General features: G+C 44.0%; 1 protein-coding gene across 2 annotated transcripts in view; it reads left to right on the top strand.

Annotated features, from left to right (window-relative positions):
- LOC138699486 (uncharacterized) overlaps positions 1–16771 on the top strand; it is a 77983-nt gene that overhangs the window by 38564 nt on the left and 22648 nt on the right. The window contains exon 7 of one of the 2 annotated variants that reach the window (XM_069825407.1): positions 9758–10024. The exons of the other annotated variant lie outside the window; for it this stretch is intronic. The gene's annotated coding sequence lies outside the window, so the exon portion shown is untranslated. The remainder of the gene's footprint in view (positions 1–9757; positions 10025–16771) is intronic. 2 annotated transcript variants of the gene reach the window in all.

Raw genomic sequence — 16771 nt, 5'->3', positions numbered from 1 at the left:
CAAAGGGGACAGAGAGGGAACAGGAAGATCACAGAAGGAACAGAGTGAGCACAGAGTGAACAGGGATAGAACAGAGGGGTCAGAGAAACACGGAGGAGGGTGGGAGAGGACTGGGAGAGAATAGAGGCAAAAGAGAGACAACAAAGGGTACAGAGAGGGATCAGGAAGAGCTCAGAAGTAACAGGGAGAGCATAGAGTGAACAGGGAGTGAACAGAGGGGTCAGAGAATGCACGGAGGAGTCTGGGAGAGGACTGGGAGAGAATACAGGCAACAGAGAGATAACAAAGGAGACAGAGAGGGAGCAGGAAGAGCACAGAAGGAAGAGGGAGAGCACAGAGTGAACAGGGAGTGAAAAGAGGGGACAAGGAGAGAACAGAGGGGTCAGAGAAAGCACGGAGGAGGCTGGGAGAGAATAGAGGCAACAGAGAGACAGCAAAGGGGACAGAGAGGGAAGAGGAAGAGCACAGAGTGAACAGGGAGAAACAGAGGGGTCAGGGAGAGAACAGAGGGGTCAGAGAGAGCACGGGGGAGGCTGGGAGAGGTCAGGGTGAGAAGAGAGGGAACAGAGAGACAACCAAGGGGACAGAGAGGGAACAGGAAGAGCACAGAAGGAACAGGGAGAGCACAGAGTGAACAGGGAGAGAACAGAGGGGTCAGAGAGAGCACGGAGGAGGCTGGGAGAGAATAGAAGGAACAGAGAGACAACAAAGGGGATAGAGAGGGAACAGGAAGAGCACAGAAGGAACAGGGAGAGCACAGAGTGAACAGGGAGAGAACAGAGGGGTCAGAGAATGCACGGAGGAGGCTCGGAGAGGACTGGGAGAGAATAGAGGCAACAGAGAGATAACAAAGGAGACAGAGAGGGAGCAGGAAGAGCAGAGAAGGAGCAGGGAGAACACAGAGTGAACAGGAAGTGAACAGAGGGGACAATTAGAGAACAGAGGGGTCAGAGAAAGCACGGAGGAGGCTGGGAGATAATGGAGGCAACAGAGAGGCAACAAAGGGGACAGAGAGTGAACAGGAAGATCACAAAAGGAACAGGGAGATCACAGAGTGAACAGGGAGAGAACAGAGGGGACAGGGAGAGAACAGAGGGGTCAGAGAAACACGGAGGAGGGTGGGAGAGGACTGGGAGAGAATAGAGGCAACAGAGAGACAACAAAGGGTACAGAGAGCTAAGAAGGAACAGGGAGAGCATAGAGTGAACAGTGAGTGAACAGAGGGGTCAGAGAATGCACGGAGGAGGCTGGGAGAGGTCAGGGAGAGAATAGAGGGAACAGAGAGACAACAAAGGGGACAGAGAGGGAACAGGAAGAGCACAGAAGGAACAGGGAGAGCACAGAGTGAACAGGGAGAGAACAGAGGGGTCAGAGAATGCACGGAGGAGTCTGGGAGAGGACTGGGAGAGAATAGAGGCAACAGAGAGATAACATAGGAGACAGAGAGGGAGCAGGAAGAGGAGAGAAGGAACAGGGAGAACACAGAGTGAACAGGAAGAGAGCAGAGGGGACAAGGAGAGAACAGAGGGGTCAGAGAAAGCACGGAGGAGGCTGGGAGATAATGGAGGCAACAGAGAGACAACAAAGGGGACAGAGAGTGAACAGGAAGATCACAGAAGGAACAGGGAGAGAACAGAGGGGTCAGAGAAAGCACGGAGGAGGCTGGGAGAGAATAGAGGCAACAGAGACACAAGAAAGGGGACAGAGGGGGAAGAGGAAGGGCACAGAAGGAACAGGGAGAGCACAGAGTGAACAGGGAGAAACAGAGGGGTCAGAGGAGGCTGGGAGAGAATAGAGGCAACAGAGAGACAACAAAGGAGTCAGAGAGGAAAGAGGGAGACCACAGAAGGAACAGGAAGAGCACAGAGTGAACAGGGAGATACAGAGGGGTCAGAAAGAGCACGGAGGAGGCAGGGAGAGGTCAGGGAGAGAATAGAGGGAACAGGAAGAGCACAGAGTGAACAAGGAGTGAACAGAGGGGACAGGGAGAGAACAGAGGGGTCAGAGAGAGCACGGTGGAGGCTGGTAGAGAATAGATGCAACAGAGAGACAACAAATGGGGCAGAGAGGGAACAGGAAGAGCACAGAGTGAACAGGGAGAGAACAGAGGGGTCAGAGAGAGCACGGAGGAGGCTGGGAGAGAATAGAGGCATCAGAGAGACAACAAAGGGGACAGAGAGGGAACAGGAAGATCACAGAAGGAACAGAGAGAGCACGAAGTACACAGGGAGAGAACAGAGGGGACAGGGAGAGAACACAGGGGTCAGAGAAACACGGAGGAGGGTGGGAGAGGACTGGGAGAGAATAGAGGCAACAGAGAGACAACAAAGGGGACAGAGAGGGATCAGGAAGAGCTCAGAAGGAACAGGGAGAGCATAGAGTGAACAGGGAGAGAACAGAGGGTTCAGAGAATGCACGGAGGAGGCTGGGAGAGAACTGGGAGAGAATAGAGGCAACAGAGAGATAACAAAGGAGACAGAGAGGGAGCAGGAAGAGGAGAGAAGGAACAGAGAGAACACAGAGTGAACAGTAAGTGAACAGAGTGGACAAGGAGAGAACAGAGGGGTCAGAGAAAGCACGGAGGAGGCTGGGAGATGATGGAGGCAACAGAGAGACAACAAAGGGGAACAGAGAGTGAACAGGAAGATCACAGTAGGAACAGGGAGAGCACAGATTGAACTGGGAGAGAACAGAGGGGACAGGGAGAGAACAGAGGGGTCAGAGAAACACGGAGGAGGGTGGGAGAGGACTGGGAGAGAATAGAGGCAACAGAGGGACAACAAAGGGTACAGAGAGGGATCAGGAAGAGCTCAGAAGTAACAGGGAGAGCATAGAGTGAACAGGGAGTGAACAGAGGGGTCAGAGAATGCATGGAGGAGGCTGGGAGAGGACTGGGAGAGAATAGAGGCAACAGAGAGATAACAAAGGAGACAGAGAGGGAGCAGGAAGAGCACAGAGTGAACAGGGAGTGAACAGAGGGGACAATGAGAGAACAGAGTGGTCAGAGAAAGCACGGAGGAAGCTGGGAGAGAATAGAGGCAACAGAGATACAACAAAGGGGACAGAGAGGGAAGAGGAAGAGCACAGAAGGAACAGGAAGAGCACAGAGTGAACAGGGAGAAACAGAGGGGTCAGGGAGAGGACAGAGGGGTCAGAGAGAGCACGGAGGAGGCTGGGAGAGGTCAGGGAGAGAATAGAGGGAACAGAGAGACAACAAAGGTGACAGAGAGGGAACAGGAAGAGCACAGAAGGAACAGGGAGAGCACAGAGTGAACAAGGAGTGAACAGAGGGACAGGGAGAGAACATGGGGGTCAGAGAGAGCACGGTGGAGCCTGGGAGAGGACTGGGAGAGAATAGAAGCAACAGAGAGACAACAAATGGGGCAGAGAGGGAACAGGAAGAGCACAGATTGATCAGGGAGAGAACAGAGGGGTCAGAGAGAGCACGGAGGAGGCTGGGAGAGAATAAATGCATCAGAGAGACAACAAAGGGGACAGAGAGGGAACAGGAAGATCACAGAAGGAACAGAGTGAGCACAGAGTGAACAGGGATAGAACAGAGGGGTCAGAGAAACACGGAGGAGGGTGGGAGAGGACTGGGAGAGAATAGAGGCAAAAGAGAGACAACAAAGGGTACAGAGAGGGATCAGGAAGAGCTCAGAAGTAACAGGGAGAGCATAGAGTGAACAGGGAGTGAACAGAGGGGTCAGAGAATGCACGGAGGAGTCTGGGAGAGGACTGGGAGAGAATACAGGCAACAGAGAGATAACAAAGGAGACAGAGAGGGAGCAGGAAGAGCACAGAAGGAAGAGGGAGAGCACAGAGTGAACAGGGAGTGAAAAGAGGGGACAAGGAGAGAACAGAGGGGTCAGAGAAAGCACGGAGGAGGCTGGGAGAGAATAGAGGCAACAGAGAGACAGCAAAGGGGACAGAGAGGGAAGAGGAAGAGCACAGAGTGAACAGGGAGAAACAGAGGGGTCAGGGAGAGAACAGAGGGGTCAGAGAGAGCACGGGGGAGGCTGGGAGAGGTCAGGGTGAGAAGAGAGGGAACAGAGAGACAACCAAGGGGACAGAGAGGGAACAGGAAGAGCACAGAAGGAACAGGGAGAGCACAGAGTGAACAGGGAGAGAACAGAGGGGTCAGAGAGAGCACGGAGGAGGCTGGGAGAGAATAGAAGGAACAGAGAGACAACAAAGGGGATAGAGAGGGAACAGGAAGAGCACAGAAGGAACAGGGAGAGCACAGAGTGAACAGGGAGAGAACAGAGGGGTCAGAGAATGCACGGAGGAGGCTCGGAGAGGACTGGGAGAGAATAGAGGCAACAGAGAGATAACAAAGGAGACAGAGAGGGAGCAGGAAGAGCAGAGAAGGAGCAGGGAGAACACAGAGTGAACAGGAAGTGAACAGAGGGGACAATTAGAGAACAGAGGGGTCAGAGAAAGCACGGAGGAGGCTGGGAGATAATGGAGGCAACAGAGAGGCAACAAAGGGGACAGAGAGTGAACAGGAAGATCACAAAAGGAACAGGGAGATCACAGAGTGAACAGGGAGAGAACAGAGGGGACAGGGAGAGAACAGAGGGGTCAGAGAAACACGGAGGAGGGTGGGAGAGGACTGGGAGAGAATAGAGGCAACAGAGAGACAACAAAGGGTACAGAGAGGGATCAGGAAGAGCTAAGAAGGAACAGGAAGAGCACAGAGTGAACAGGGAGGAACAGAGGGGTCAGGGAGAGAACAGAGGGGTCAGAGAGGGCACGGAGGAGGCTGGGAGAGGTCAGGGAGAGAAGAGAGGGAACAGAGAGACAACCAAGGGGACAGAGAGGGAACAGGAAGAGCACAGAAGGAACAGGGAGAGCACAGGGTGAACAGGGAGAGAACAGAGGGGTCAGAGAATGCACGGAGGAGTCTGGGAGAGGACTGGGAGAGAATAGAGTCAACAGAGAGATAACAAAGGAGACAGAGAGGTAGCAGGAAGAGCAGAGAAGGAACAGGGAGAACACAGAGTGAACAGGAAGTGAACAGAGGGGACAATTAGAGAACAGAGGGGTCAGAGAAAGCACGGAGGAGGCTGGGAGATAATGGAGGCAACAGAGAGACAACAAAGGGGACAGAGAGTAAACAGGAAGATCACAAAAGGAACAGGGAGATCACAGAGTGAACAGGGAGAGAACAGAGGGGACAGGGAGAGAACAGAGGGGTGAGAGAAACACGGAGGAGGGTGGGAGAGAATAGAGGCAACAGAGAGACAACAAAGGGGACAGAGAGGGAAGAGGAAGAGCACAGAAGGAACAGGAAGAGCACAGAGTGAACAGGGAGGAACAGAGGGGTCAGGGAGAGAACAGAGGGGTCAGAGAGGGCACGGAGGAGGCTGGGAGAGGTCAGGGAGAGAAGAGAGGGAACAGAGAGACAACCAAGGGGACAGAGAGGGAACAGGAAGAGCACAGAAGGAACAGGGAGAGCACAGGGTGAACAGGGAGAGAACAGAGGGGTCAGAGAATGCACGGAGGAGTCTGGGAGAGGACTGGGAGAGAATAGAGTCAACAGAGAGATAACAAAGGAGACAGAGAGGTAGCAGGAAGAGCAGAGAAGGAACAGGGAGAACACAGAGTGAACAGGAAGTGAACAGAGGGGACAATTAGAGAACAGAGGGGTCAGAGAAAGCACGGAGGAGGCTGGGAGATAATGGAGGCAACAGAGAGACAACAAAGGGGACAGAGAGTAAACAGGAAGATCACAAAAGGAACAGGGAGATCACAGAGTGAACAGGGAGAGAACAGAGGGGACAGGGAGAGAACAGAGGGGTGAGAGAAACACGGAGGAGGGTGGGAGAGGACTGGGAGAGAATAGAGGCAACAGAGAGACAACAAAGGGTACAGAGAGGGATCAGGAAGAGCTAAGAAGGAACAGGGAGAGCATAGAGTGAACAGTGAGTGAACAGAGGGGTCAGAGAATGCACGGAGGAGGTTGGGAGAGGACTGGGAGAGAATAGAGGCAACAGAGAGATAACAAAGGAGACAGAGAGGGAGCAGGAAGAGCACAGAAGGAACAGGGAGAGCACAGAGTGAACAGGGAGTGAACAGAGGGGACAAGGAGAGAACAGAGGGGTCAGAGAAAGCACGGAGGAGGCTGGGAGAGAATAGAGGCAACAGAGAGACAACAAAGGGGACAGAGAGGGAAGAGGAAGAGCACAGAAGGAACAGGAAGAGCACAGAGTGAACAGGGAGAAACAGAGGTGTCAGGGAGAGAACAGAGGGGTCAGAGAGGGCACGGAGGAGGCTGGGAGAGGTCAGGGAGAGAAGAGAGGGAACAGAGAGACAACCAAGGGGACAGAGAGGGAACAGGAAGAGCACAGAAGGAACAGGGAAAGCACAGAGTGAACAGGGAGAGAACAGAGGGGTCAGAGAATGCACGGAGGAGTCTGGGAGAGGACTGGGAGAGAATAGAGGCAACAGAGAGATAACAAAGGAGACAGAGAGGTAGCAGGAAGAGCAGAGAAGGAACAGGGAGAACACAGAGTGAACAGGGAGAGAACAGAGGGGACAAGGAGAGAACAGAGGGGTCAGAGAAAGCACGGAGGAGGCTGGGAGATAATGAAGGCAACAGAGAGACAACAAAGGGGACAGAGAGTGAACAGGAAGATCACAGAAGGAACAGGGAGAGAACAGAGGGGTCAGAGAAAGCACGGAGGAGGCTGAGAGAGAATAGAGGCAACAGAGACACAAGAAAGGGGACAGAGAGGGAAGAGGAAGGGCTCAGAAGGAACAGGAAGAGCACAGAGTGAACAGGGAGAAACAGAGGGGTCAGAGAAAGCACGGAGGTGGCTGGGAGAGAATAGAGGCAACAGAGAGACAACAAAGTGGACAGAGAGGGAAGAGGAAGAGCACAGAGTGAACAGGGAGAATCAGAGGGGTCTGGGAGAGAACAGAGGGGTCAGAAAGAGCATGGAGGAGGCTGGGAGAGGTCAGGGAGAGAATAGAGGGAACAGAGAGGGAACAGGAAGAGCACAGAAAGAACAGGGAGAGCACAGAGTGAACAAGGAGTGAACAGAGGGGACAGGGAGAGAACAGAAGGGTCAGAGAGAGCACGGTGGAGACTGGTAGAGAATAGATGGAACAGAGAGACAACAAATGGGGCAGAGAGGGAACAGGAAGAGCACAGAGTGAACAGGGAGAGAACAGAGGGGTCAGAGAGAGCACGGAGGAGGCTGGGAGAGAATAGAGGCATCAGAGAGACAACAAAGGGGACAGAGAGGGAACAGGAAGAGCACAGAATGAACAGGGAGAGCACAGAGTGAACAGGGAGAGAACAGCGGGGACAGGGAGAGAACAGAGGGGTCAGATAGAGCACGGAGGAGGCTGGGAGAGAATAGAGGCAACAGAGAGACAACAAAGGGGACAGAGAGGGAACAGGAATAGCACAGAAGGAACAGGGAGAGCACAGAGTGAACAGGGAGAGAACGGAGGGGACAGGGTGAGAACAGAGGGGTCAGAGAAAGACGGAGGAGGGTGGGAGAGGACTGGGAGAGAATAGAGGCAACAGAGAGACAACAAAGGGGACAGAGAGGGAACAGGAATAGCACAGAAGGAACAGGGAGAGCACAGAGTGAACAGGGAGAGAACAGAGGGGACAGAGAAAGCAGAAAGGGAACAGAGAGAGCACATAGGAGACAGGGAGAGTACAGTGAGGACAGGAGGAGCACAGAGGGGACAGAGAGAGCATGCAGAGGAAACAGGGAGAGCACAGAGGTAACAGGGAGAAACTGAGGGGACATGGAGATAACAGAGAGGACAAGAATATCCCAGGGGGAACAGAAGGAGAAGAGATGAAACAGGGAGAGTATTTGACATTAAGGTGCTTAGGAAAATATTTGGGGCTTAGAGGGATGAAATTACAGGAGAATGGAGAAAGTTACACAATGCAGAACTGGATACATTTTATCCTTCACCTGATATAATTAGGAACATTAAATCGAAACATTTGACATGAGCAGGGGATGTAGCAAGTATGGGCGAATCCAGAAATGCATATAGAGTGTTATTAGGAAGGTCAGAGAGAATAAGACGTAGAGGCGTAGATGGGAGGATTCTATTAAAATGGATTTGAGGGAGGCGGGATATGATGGTAGAGACGAGGTTAATCTTGCTCGGTATAGGGACCAATGGTGGGTTTATGTGAGGGCGGCAATGATCCACTGGGGTCCTTGCAAGCTTTAAGTGTAAAAGGATTGTAATTGGGAGTTAAATTCTCTCACAATTTCTGGAAAGTATTTCGAAAACTGTACCTTGAGATTTTACAAGTGTCATTTAATTATTTACTAATAGGCAGTTGAAATAGCACCTTTTTTTTTTTATAGAATGACAATAATATAATTGTAATGAGCAGAGCTGCAAGATATTGCGTAAATAACGGTGGAATTAGGAAATAATAAACATTTGTTTTGGCAGAGAATATGGCGTTAAAAATTGCATGATCTTACGTCCAGGTCTGCTGTGGGTAACCCTGACTGTGATCATTCAGTGTTTATCATGAAATAGTATGTACAGTATATCTTTACTAAAATTTAATGTACCACTTGGTTTGTGTTGGTGTACCTGAAGGATATTCTATACTTCCGGTTGAATACCACTGGTATAGAGCATTCTGTTCGAAGCATCTGACTAAACAACGATGTGAAATGAAGAGCATCTTGAGACATAAACCTCAGCTGTTGATGATGTTAATCCTGTTTTATGCTGATATGTGACATCACTCTCGCTGATGTATGTATGTATGTATGTATGTTATGTTATGTTATGTTATGTATGTATGTATGTATGTATGTATGCATGCATGCATTTATTCACACTGGAATGGGTATATACCTGATGGCAGTGGTAACTAATTACACTCAATAATGACAATAATAAACTTGTTATTTAAGAATACACTTAATAATAATACCAATAATTAATAGAAATAATTAATATTAACAATAATTTATAATAATAATAATAATAATAATAATAATAATAATAATAATAATAATAATGATAATAGGGAATATCCTAAATTAAATGAAGCATGATTACTTAAAATAACATTTAAAATAAATCTAATTTGTATCTTAAACCTAAGTTCGAACTAAAACCCACGAGTATGATATGTTCATATCTGCACAAGTACCTTTCCACATTACACTCATTTCGCTGTCAACTCACTGCACTGGAACTACGACATATTTCACTGATTCTATCCTGATTTCACTAACACTTCAAAAACATTTCACTGTTCAAATACTTTGCACTGCCACTATAAACTATAAAGCTTCCCTGACAGGAACAGACTTCACTGACACAGCACACTTTACTGACACAACATAATTCTTCACTGATACAACACTTCAATAACAAAATATCATTTACATCCTTTACATACTGTGTATAATTACTGTCTATCAGTAAAGTCCTTAAGCCTATTTTTAAATACGTTTTTGGTTGTTGGTAAAGCCTTTAGTAAGTCTGCAGGTAAAGAATTCCAGTCCCTGATAGTACGATTGAGAAAAGAAAACTTTCCAGTGTCCGTCCTTTGTCTTCTTTCCCTCAATTTATGTGAGTGGTCGTTCCTTGAAGAGTAATTTGGCGGTTGCAACCTATTTTTTATTTCTTCCCAGGCAGGCTCACCTCTGTGAGAAGGTAATTGTGAAGTTTCGAGGAAAGTGCTTGTATTGAAAAGAAACATCACCTTCTATACATTCGAAACGTTTTGTTTGCACTACAGTGCCAGCACAGTTGAAATCCAGAGCTGTGAACCAAAGCGGCATGGCGGGAGAAAGACTGGTGTTGGTCTGCGAGGCACAGGGTGACTTACCACTGTATGTGGCATGATCGGCTTCTCATGGATTCCTCAGTCACAGCCACACGGAGACCATGGAGAGATAGACACTGCACGGAGTCAGAGCAGAATTGCACCTTGAGTCCTTAACACGCTGTTCAGCATCCAATGACTTCAGGCAGGACGAGATGATCGTCTACCTCACAGCGAAGGGTGAGTTTCATGCATGATTTACCATTGTCGAAAATAACTGCTGTCCTTGATGTTGCTCTATCGTTTTTATGAGATGAGTGGAAGGAAGTAGTTCCACTAACAGCTGCATTGTTTGAGTTTTAAAGTTTAATAATTGTTAAGTAAATGTAATAAATAAATAACAATTGAAACCCTCTAGATTGTTATGGCGTATTTCCTGCAACAGAAAGATATCAGTGTCTAAAATAATAATTATCTTTATAGATGATATTTGTCTCAGTGAAATGTACAGCAGAGTTCGTATAGGTCAGTTTCTGTCAGATGTGTTTCCAATTCACTGTGGGCTAAAGCAAGGAGATGCACTATCACCTTTATTTTTTAACTTTGCTCTAGAGTATGCTATTAGGAAAATCCAGGATAACAGAGAGGGTTTGGAATTGAACGGGTTACATCAGCTGCTGGTCTATGCGGATGACGTGAATATGTTAGGAGAAAATCCACAAACGATTAGGGAAAACACGGGAATTTTACTGGAAGCAAGTAAAGAGATAGGTTTGGAAGTAAATCCCGAAAAGACAAAGTATATAATTATGTCTTGTGACCAGAATATTGTACGAAATGGAAATATAAAAATTGGAAATTTATCTTTCGAAGAGGTGGAGAAGTTCAAATGTCTGGGAGCAACAGTAACAAATATAAATGATACTCGGGAGGAAATTAAACACAGAATAAATATGGCAAATGCCTGTTATTATTCGGTTGAGAAACTTTTATCATCCAGTATGCTGTCGAAAAATCTGAAAGTTAGAATTTATAAAACAGTTATATTACCGGTTGTTCTGTATGGTTGTGAAACTTGGACTCTCACTTTGAGAGAGGAACAGAGATTAAGGGTGTTTGAGAATAAGGTGCTTAGGAAAATATTTGGGGCTAAGAGGGATGAAGTTACAGGAGAATGGAGAAAGTTACACAACATAGAACTGCATGCATTGTATTCTTCACCTGACATAATTAGGAACATAAAATCGAGACGTTTGAGATGGGCAGGGCATGTAGCACGTATGGGCGAATCCAGAAATGCATATAGAGTGTTAGTTGGGAGGCCGGAGGGGAAAAAGACCTTTAGGGAGGCCGAGACGTAGATGGGAAGATAATATTAAAATGGATTTGAGGGAGGTGGGATATGATGATAGAGAATGGCTTAATTTTGCTCAGGATAGGGACCAATGGCAAGCTTATGTGAGGGCGGCAATGAACCTGCGGATTCTTTAAAAGCCAGTAAGTAAGTAAGTAAGTAAGATGATATTTGTGTTATTATAATGTACAAAAGTACAAATGACTTTGAAACTGACTGCATGAGTATGTGGTTTAAAACAAATAAACTGTAGTTCAATATACAGTGGCGGTCAGAAGTTTTCGGAATTATTAAAAATTAATTTATGTTGAAATATGGAGAAAACGAATTGGAAAAAAAATGTAAAATGCTCCTGGTGATTATAGAGACGAACCCTGTTGTAAATGAAAGCTTTCAATGTTGTAAGGTATCATCTCTTCTGGAGCGTAGTTTGTTGCCGTGCATGTTAGTGGTTGAAAGCTAACCTTTCAAGAGTAAACTACAGGCATCCATCGGGCGTCGAAATAGCTAAAATTCTAACTCACATTATTGACAGATTGTAAATGTTACGCTCTGTGTACTATGTTGGAATGGTAAATGTTGCAGAAATGTTACAATTTAATGTATACAGTATTTTGTTTTATAAAATGACACAATTTATATTTTTCTCTTCGAAACGAACATTTTAAAATGGCTTTATCATATAATCAAATTTGAGTCAATAGGTTTTGTTTTCTTACATTTTCTTGTAATTTGGTATTTTTGACGGTACTCTTAGACTTAAAAAAAAAAAAAAAAATCCACTTTGTATGATGGTTGAAACTTAACAGAGCAGACAGACACAGTAGTTGTGGACGTAGGTGAACTTAAATCGGCAGAGGATGTGACCATAGTTATCAGAACCAAGAAGAATTTGCAATGTAATGTAAGTCATAAGAAGAATATCTCTATGTCAGTAGACTGAAGTGAAGCTTAAGTTCAATTAGGATGGAGGAAATAATGTAAATACCGATATATATTAAAATATATATATCCATGTAACCAAACAATTATGAATATGTTGTTGTTGTTGTTGTTGTTTTCTAATGCCAGGCATTTGACAATAAAGTCATTTGACCTCTTGCACTCCAATATTTTTGAAAGATATTGTCATGGTTAGCCACTGACGCACAGATTTTGAGATGTTCTGAATCCATTTCTTGATTTGAGTTGCACAATGGACAATTAGGAGACTGATATATTCCAATTCTATGCAGATGCTTGGCCAAACAGTCATGGCCCGTTGCCAATGTAAATGCAGCTACAGACGATTTGCGTGGTAAATCAGGAATCAACTGTGGATTATGATGCAGAGAGTTCCATTTTTTCCCTTGAGATTGTGTTATCAAATTTTGTTTGTTGAAGTGTAAGTATGTAGATTTAATCAATCTTGTCACAAAGGAATACGTAGATTTAGTAACAGGTCTGTAAGTAGCAGTGCTGCCCTTCTTTGCTAAAGCATCCGCATTCTCGTTTCCCAGGATTCCACAGTGGGATGGTATCCATTGGAATACAATTCTTTTATTGAGTGTTATTAGTTGAGAGATCATTTTATTTATTTCTGCTATTTGAGATTAAGGTGTGTGTCTGGAGACTATTGATAGAATAGCTGCATTGGAGTCTGACAATATAACTGCATTTTTAAATTTATTGATGTTGGAGAGAAGATTCCTGAGACTTTCACTTATGAAGTATTTTGGCTAGTTAGGTCTTCTTAGCTGATGTTATACCACCAGCATTCCATTGTAAGATGTTTAGTTGATTCTGTACCATTAAAGTAGTCCCCGCCTGGATATCCGATTGGGGGACTATTTTACCTCCGGATAATTTTACCTTAATGGTATACTCATTTCATATTGGAGTGGTTAAATGGCAAGTTGTAGCCGATTTAAGTGAACACCATATTTTAATGTTTTGGTGGCTACTTCATTCACACACAACCCTGGGAGATGTTGTTGATCACCAACTTTCCCTCCTTAAGCCACTGGAGGACGATTTTAGTGCCATAGCAGGTCAGCACTAGGAACAGAAAAGTAGGAAGGGTAGGAAGGAAAGTGAAATGAACCCCTAGGCCTCGAATGCTCTAATACTGTCGGGGTCGAAGAAAGTAAGAGTTCAGTCAGAGGACTGGATAGGAAAGGGTAAAGAGAGAATTAGGTATTGAATAGAGGAAAATTATACCAAATTCGGTCATTAACTCATCGAGCTGACCAGTGCTAATTGATGAGTAGCCCGTCCCTTTAGTTGAGCTCGTGAAATTATGCTTACTAACAGCTGCACCACGGGAAGGTAGGGATGGGACATTGGGTATTTGTCCAGGTTGGTTCCTTAAAGCCTTCAATGGGAAGGATTAATGGCTCTCCCCCCTGTATTTGACAAATACCGTTTTGCAACCATATGTAGATATATTTGAATTGTAAAGCATTAATTATTCTGAAATTTGAAAAGCGCAAAAGGGGCTGCTTCGTGTTATTCCTTCCACTTTATGTACACTCCGGACTGCTGGTGCTTCATTGCTCCTCCTGTCCTTTCATTACGTACAGGTTAGAAGAACGAAGAGGTGCAATATGCCCGGGTCTCAAACATTGAAGACATAATAGCCACCACATGTCTCTGATATCCGTATTTCACGAGGAGTGAATGTTCTGCAGGACACACAGTAAAAATTGCAGCTTCTTAGCATGAAATTTGTGGGAGCATATAGAATTTGAATGTGAGTAAATGCAGGAAAATAAAAGTTGGAAATATGACTTTAAAATGTCGATTTTCTGTGACGAAAACTTATTTGTGATTGTGAAAAATAAGTGAAACATGAGTTCTGAGAGTGATTATGTTGATAAAATGTGGTGAACGTATAAATGAAAGATGTCTATTTATATTTGTTTGCAAAAAAGGGAAATAGTTTTTATAATGGACATAATTTCACCCATTTCTTCCTTAAAGGGGAGGATGTGGGCAATATTATAAAAAAATAGCGTGTGTTTAGTATTTAAATGCCAAAAGACACAAATGAGGCTTTCCGGTAGACTTGAAAGTTATTTTACTGAAATGTTAAATTTTCTGAAATCATATTGTGATTACAGTCATGCTATTTCGTACACAAGTTAATGTAAGTGAGATGTAGCAATTTACGCAAGGACATTTTATTAGCTTAGAAGTAATTTTTTATTTGTCACTACTATATTTTGTCATATATTTTGCCGACTATTTTCCCGTTATTTTATTGTCTAGTTTGTCTTCCATTTTCTCTCTATCTCTCTTGTATTTTGTCATCAATTTTGTGCGGTTGAGTATTGTGCCTCTTTTGTGTTCTGGTTTCCCGTCTATTTTGTCCTCTATTTTGCAGTGTATTTTTTCTGCATTTTCTCTCTATTTCCGCTTTATATTGAACTCTATTTTCCTTTGTTATCTCCTCTATTTTCCATTTATTTGTCCTGTAATACCTCGTTTATGTACCGTCTATTTTTCGTTCAATTTCTGCTTTATTTTGTTCGTAATTTTCCCTGAAATGTCCCCTCTATTTTCTCTTGTATTATGTGCTGTATTTTCCAGTGTCTCCTTTATTATCCCCTCTAGTTTCCATTCTATTTTCCCGATGTATTTCCTCCTCTATTGTTGCTCTTTCGCCAGTATATTGTGTCCTCTGTTTTCCCTGTAATTTTCAATTGTTTTGTCTATAATTTGTAATTTTTCCTCTCTATTTACTCCTGTATTTTGGCACGTATTTTCTGCTCTATTTTCTCCTTTATTTCCCTAATGTTTTCATCTCTATTTTCTCTGCATTTCGTTCCCTATTTTTGCATCTATTTTCCACTCTATTTTCTTAGCTATTTTGTTTTACAATATCTTGTGTATTCTTTGCTTTACTTTCTTATCTCTTTTGCCTGTATTTTCCTTTCTTTTTGACCTCTATTTTCTGCCTATCAACTGTTTACTTTCTATTTCCTCGTTTATTTTCTTCTCCGTTTTGTCCTCTATTTTACCCTGTATATTCTCCTCTATTACTGCATCTTTTCTATCCATTATTGCTATGTTTTCTGCTTTATTATTCCGTCTATTTTGTGCTCAAATTTCTATCTACTTTGTATTCTTCTTCCATTTTCCGTCTATTTTCTCCAGTATTTTCCCTCTATTTTCTCAACTTTTATCTTGTCTGTTATCTCTCTTATCTCTCTAGAGGAAATAGAAGGAAAATAGATGACAAGGTACAGAGGAAAACAGAGGGGTAATAGAGGAGAAAATGGAGAGGAAATTAGAGGCGGAAATAGAAAGAAAATGAAGGCAAAATACACTGGCACATAGAGGATGTAGAGGGAAAATACAGAGAGAACGTAGAGGAGCAAATGAAGAGAAAATAGAGAGGAGATTAGAGGAAAGAATAGAAAAATAGAGGAGAGAGGTGAAGAGGTATAATAGACGAAATATAGGGGGATAGTAAAGGGTAAAGTGGAGGGGATAATATAATAAAAGTTGATAAGATAATGAAGTGACAAATAGGGAAAAACGTAGAGCAGAAAATAGAGAGTGTAGAGGGGAACATAAAGGGGATAATAGGGGAGAAAATACAGGGGATAATAGAGTGAACAAAACAGAGGAGGAAGTACAAGGCAAATTAGAGGGGGTAGTAGAGAAGAAAATATAAAATGAAATAAAGGAGAATAGAGAGATGGAAAATAGCGGAGAAAATAGGTGGATATTAAGAGAAAAGAAATGGAAAATAGAAGGGATAATAGGAATATAAAAGTGTACATGAGAAAATGGAGGATATAATAGAGAGAAAATGCAGGAGAAAATAGAAGTTAATATAGAGGAGGAAATGGAAAGGAAATTAGAGGGATAATAGAGGAGGAAAAAGAAGAAAATTGAGGATAATATACAGGGGAAAATGGAGGAGAATAGATAGAAGAAAATAGATCGAAATAGAGAGAAAAGAGAGGAACAATAGACGAGAAAGGACAGGGGGAAAAGGTAAGAGAAAATAGAGTGGAAAATATATGGGATAATAGAAGTGGAAAGGGAGGGACAGTAGAGAAAAATAGAGCAGAAAATGGAGGAATAATAGATGAGGAAATAAAGTAGAAAATAAATGGGATAATAAAGGAGAATGTAGGTGGACAAATTGAGAGAATAGAGAGGACAAAGAGGAGAGAATAGATGGGGAAATACCCCGGGAAAATAGAGGACAAATAGATCGATATAGAAAGAAAATGTATGAGTGAGAAAATAGAGAGGATAATAGATGGAAAAGAGAGAAGGAAATGGAGGCGAAAGTGAAGTAGATAATAGAGGGAAAGTAGAGGTAGACGATAAAATTGGGAGAAAACTGAGGAGAAAATATATATGGGCTAAATAGAAGAGTTAAGAGAGGAGATATAGAGGAAAAAGTAGAGGGATAATAGAGAGGATAATAGAGGGGGCAGTAGAGGAGAAAATAGGGGGATAATGGAGTATAAAGTAGAGGGAATTGTATTGGAGGAGAAAATAGGAGGGATATACAGAAGAGACTACGGAGGAGAATATAGAGATATAATAGAGTAGAAAATAGAGAGTGTAATAGAGTTGAAAATTTAGGGAAAATAGAGGAGAAAATGGAGATGATAATAGAGTTGAAAGTA

This window comes from Periplaneta americana, chromosome 5 (genome assembly GCF_040183065.1).
Source record: "Periplaneta americana isolate PAMFEO1 chromosome 5, P.americana_PAMFEO1_priV1, whole genome shotgun sequence".
Taxonomy (NCBI): domain Eukaryota; kingdom Metazoa; phylum Arthropoda; class Insecta; order Blattodea; family Blattidae; genus Periplaneta; species Periplaneta americana.
The sequence above is the reverse complement of the archived record's forward strand: the minus strand, read 5'-3'. Positions and strand labels throughout refer to the sequence as shown.